Source organism: Hyperolius riggenbachi, chromosome 4 (genome assembly GCF_040937935.1).
Source record: "Hyperolius riggenbachi isolate aHypRig1 chromosome 4, aHypRig1.pri, whole genome shotgun sequence".
NCBI classification, from domain to species: Eukaryota; Metazoa; Chordata; class Amphibia; order Anura; family Hyperoliidae; genus Hyperolius; species Hyperolius riggenbachi.
The window spans coordinates 489,198,374-489,203,373 of NC_090649.1; the positions used below are offsets into that span (position 1 = coordinate 489,198,374).

Here is a 5,000-nt window from a genome sequence, read left to right on the forward strand (position 1 = left end):
GATATGTACACGATGCAAAGGGTTAATCAGTATACTGACCACTGCAATGCCTAGCAATATATATGCGTTTGTCTTAAAACAATGATATAGATATAAATACCTGTCATTGTCTATAACCCCCAAGTTTGTTCAGTCGGTCTGCAACTTTTTAACTCCCTTTTTTTAAATCCCATTGACATGGATGTGTAGCTACTGTTCTCATTCATAAAATATGAAATTGGCCACAGGGTATGTCACTTGGTAATTCAGAATTTACAGGCTGTGAGATCCGGTGTAGATAGCTAGCCTACCACCGTACTTTGAAAAACTAGTAATCAAAGAAACCAAACAATAAAATAAAACAATTTTTTAAAAAGCAAATAAAGAAACAAAAACAATTTAATCTCCTTTTGTCCCTCCCCTGTAGCCCAAAAGACCCAATCCCATCTCCTGCTATTTGCCTTTTTTTATAGTTTGCAGTACCCAAGCACTATAAGTTAAGCCACGAAACTTTTTTTTCTCTCTCTCTCTTTCTTATTTTGCCCCAAGGCTGCCTAGCCAGCCGTGAAATAACACGAGCAGGATTGAAAACTTGTTTTCACTTGAAAATACAGTTTTATAATCTCCTTATTAGTCACAAAGAAACGTGTTTGGAATGTTCAGGTCCACTTCAAAACAAATTTTTCACTTCCGGATCATCTCTCTCTGGGGCAAATGCCTTGGTCGCCCCCATGGCCACAGAGATAGATGCAGCCAGCGCTAAATTATTCTCCAAAAGTTTACTGGTCAAAAACCCACAGAGGACACTTCTATACAAAAACAACAAAGATAATGACTGAGTATGGTGCTGTTTGGTATTTTGTTTGCTGACTTTCTTTTTGCACTTTTATATATTTTTGAAAACTACTTATATTTTGCGTTTAAATTGAGACAATTTGTGCCAAATATTTGATCTTTGATCCACAATTGTCGCAATCCTGCAAAGCACAATATTTATTTACCGCCACTGGCCAGGAAAAAAAGTGAGAATGTCTCCTAGTACTGGCGTTCCTTAATCAAGTTATTATAGCGTTTTTTTCTGATATACAAATTGCCTCCGAAATCTCCCACTGATTTTTCTGTTATCAGTATATAAACGTGAAAGCTGTGTGGCTTTTTTCACGCTTGGACTTTATTAACATCAGTAAAGTTGCCCTGCTTGGGGGAGATGCCAGTGACACAATTGTCGTGAGTTGAGATTAATAATAAAAAAAACAACTTAGATTTTTGTAATCATTTAATCTTAAATTAAACGTTTTAATTAGGTGAAACACTTGAATTTGAGTGAGTTAATTTTAGATCCATCTCAGAAATATATTTACTTTTTCAACCCCCCCCCCCCCCCTACAAAGTAAAAAAAATCTTAAGGGTTAGTTAATGAAATTCTCTGTATTTTAGTGTAAATTAACATTTAACTTTCTAAAAGAAGTGGTTTAAAACTTTCCTTTTAAGACACGTATCTATGTGAACTATAAGGCATCGGTGTTTGGAGAAGGGGGAAGTATAATTTTATATATATTGCTCTGTACATTAAAATCCATCCCTGCACAGTCTACCCCTATACCTACCCCCCCAGCGTGGACCTAGTTACCCAATCATTGTATATACTGTGTAATAAAATTATAAAAGTCTCTGACCTCCTTATATTCAGTCTGGTAAGTCACCCCTGCTACTTACTTTTTTTGTTATATATTTTTTTTTAAATATTAAAAAAAAAACATTTTCAAACAGCCCTACTTTATTTAAAAAAAAAAAAAAAGTTACGAATGAAACCACGGTGTCTGACTTTTACTCTCTTTTGTAAAATATAATTAAATTCTTGGAGAAATCTTTACAGATAATACAGGCGTTGTGTGCTGTTTCTTTCAGTCATGTTTTTGCTTGGCAATGAGGGAAAAAGTCTTTATTATTGATTGAGGCATGACTATTTATGTTTTATTCTGATACAATATAATCAATAAAGACACTATATATATATATATATATATATATATATATATATATATATATATATATATATATATATATATATATATATATATATATATATATATAGCTTGTTTATTGTATATACTGTATCTTTCTAGTATCAGATGTGTATTTGTAAGTATTGTCGATGTAGAGAGAGCACTGATGAGGATTTGAGGGACATGGACGACCTTGGGTCAGCATTTCTCACACAGAACCGTGTTGGTTCCCCAATGATGCTGATTTGGGATTTGCGTAGGGAAAACTTCAATGCCTGATTGAGGTGTAAATCTATGAAAATCTGTATTTAAGCTCCCCCAGCAAATCCATCTGCCTGGGGAAGATAGGGCCTATCAGGACAGCAGAGCTGCGGCTGCTCCTCTATACTTGGTAGGACCTGATCCTTATCTGCAGCCTCCTTCAGGCCCCAGTCCTGTCCCCATTATCTGGTGCTGATGGAGGTGACATGACAAGTGGCTGCGATCAATACGCCGGCTTAGGTGCTGGACTGCGGGCAGATGGCCCCCGATCCACCCCCATCCCACCCCACCATCTACCAGGACAGGCAAGGGGGGACACAGGCAGCACAGGCAAGGGGGGACACAGGCAGGGGGGAGACACAGGCAGCACAGGCAGGGGAGACACAGGCAGCACGGGCAAGGAGGGGACACAGGCAGCACAGGCAGGGGGGACACAGGCAGCACGGGCAAGGAGGGGACACAGGCAGCACAGGCAAGGGGAGACACAGACAGCACAGGCAGGGGAGACACAGGCAGCACAGGCAAGGGGGACACAGGCAGCACAGGCAGGGGAGACACAGGCAGCACAGGCAGGGGAGACACAGGCAGCACAGGCAAGGGGGACACAGGCAGCACAGGCAGGGGGGATACAGGCAGCAAAGGCAGGGGAGACACAGGCAGGGGGGACACAGGCAGCACAGGCAAGTGGGGACACAGGCAGCACAGGCAAGTGGGAAACAGGCAGCACAGACAGGGGGGACACAGGCAGCACAGACAGGGGGGACACAGGCAGCACAGGCAGACGAGACACAGGCAGGGGAGACACAGGCAGGGGGGACACAGGCAGCACAGGCAGGGGAGACACAGGCAGGGGGGACACAGGCAGCACAGGCAGGGGAGACACAGGCAGGGGGGACGCAGGCAGCACAGGCAGGGAGGGGACGGCACAGGCAGCACAGGCAGGGGAGACACAGGCAGTACAGGCAGGGGAGACACAGGCAGCACAGGCAAGGGGAGACACAGGCAGCACAGGCAAGGGGAGACACAGGCAGCACAGGCAGGGGAGACACATGCAGCACAGGCAAGGGGAGACACAGGCAGCACAGGCAAGGAGAGGGCACAGGCAGCACAGGCAAGGGGAGACACAGGCAGCACAGGCAAGGAGAGGGCACAGGCAGCACAGGCAGGGGAGACACAGGCAGCACAGGCAGGGCAGAGGCTGGCAGCACAGGTGGAGGGGTACAGGGGGCTGTGGGCAGTGGGACAATATTCCCATTATTTTATCACTTTTTCCAGACACCAGTATAAAATAAACATGGGGGCATTGTAGTAGTAATATTATTATGTATTATTTTACTTATCTTACAGAAAGTGTTAAGAGTATCTATCTATCTATCTATCTATCTATCTATCTATCTATCTATCTATCTATCTATCTATCTATCTATGTAACCCTTGTCAGGCCTGCCTATATCTCTGCACACTCCTTCTGTAGCATTCCCAGACAGTCTCAGGCAAGACCCTCCACCCCACACACAGGATGGCTGGCAGTGCTGGCAGTGTTGTGTCAGTGCTGCTGCAGCAGTTCGAGCAGTGCTGGCAGTGTTATTATTATTATTATTTAGTATTTATATAGCGCCGACATCTTACGCAGCGCTGTACAGTATATATATTGTCTTGTCACTAACTGTCCCTCAAAGGAGCTCACAATCTAATCCCTACTATTATCATATGTCTATGTATGTATTGTGTAGTGGAAGTAATGTAGTCTAGGGCCAATTTAGGGGTGAGCCAATTAACTTATCTGTATGGTTTTGTGATGTGGGAGGAAACTGGAGTTCCTGGAGGAAACCCACAAAGACACGGGGAGAACATACAAACTCCTTGCAGATGGTGCCCTGGCTGGGATTCGAACCGGGGACCCAGCGCTGCAAGGCGAGAGTGCTAACCACTACGCCAGCGTGCTGCCCAGACAGGGGGGGGGGGGGGGGCAGCACAGGCAAGGGAGACACAGGCAGTGGGGACGCCTGTTGTGTTAGTGCTGCTGCAGCAGTCGGAGCAATGCTGGCAGTGTTGTGTCAGTGCTGCTGCAGCAGTCGGAGCAATGCTGGCAGTGTTGTGTCAGTGCTGGTGAAGCAGTTGGAGCAGTGCTGGCAGTGTTGTGTCAGTGCTGGTGAAGCAGTTGGAGCAGTGCTGGCAGAGTTGTGTCAGTGCTGGTGCAGTAGTTGGAGCAGTGCTGGCAGTGTTGTGTCAGTGCTGGGGCAGCAGTTGGAGCAGTGCTGGCAGTGTTGTGTCAGTGCTGGTTCAGCAGTCGGAGCAATGCTGGCAGTGTTGTGTCAGTGGTGGTGCAGCAGTCGGAGCTGTGCTGGCAGTGTTGTGTCAGTGCTGGTGAAGCAGTTGGAGCAGTGCTGGCAGAGTTGTGTCAGTGCTGGTGCAGTAGTTGGAGCAGTGCTGGCAGTGTTGTGTCAGTGCTGGGGCAGCAGTTGGAGCAGTGCTGGCAGTGTTGTGTCAGTGCTGGTGCAGTAGTTGGAGCAGTGCTGACAGTGTTGTGTCAGTGCTGGTGCAGCAGTCGGAGCAGTGCAGGTAGTGCTGTGTCAGTGCTGGTTCAGCAGTCGGAGCAATGCTGGCAGTGTTGTGTCAGTGGTGGTGCAGCAGTCGGAGCAGTGCAGGTAGTGTTGTGTCAGTGCTGGTTCAGCAGTCGGAGCAGTGCTGGCAGTGTTGTGTCAGTGCTACTGCAGCAGTTCGAGCAGTGCTGGCAGTGTTGTGTCAGTGCTG

The 5,000-nt window shown here is 46.4% G+C and overlaps 1 protein-coding gene across 1 annotated transcript in view; it reads left to right on the top strand.

Moving 5' to 3' along the window:
* SIX3 (SIX homeobox 3) overlaps window positions 1–1,835 on the top strand; it is a 9,510-nt gene extending 7,675 nt beyond the window's left edge. The window contains 1 exon segment of the mRNA XM_068233026.1: window positions 1–1,835. This exon segment is cut by the window's left edge and continues 2,191 nt beyond it. The gene's annotated coding sequence lies outside the window, so the exon portion shown is untranslated.
* The last annotated feature ends 3,165 nt before the right edge of the window (window positions 1,836–5,000 follow it).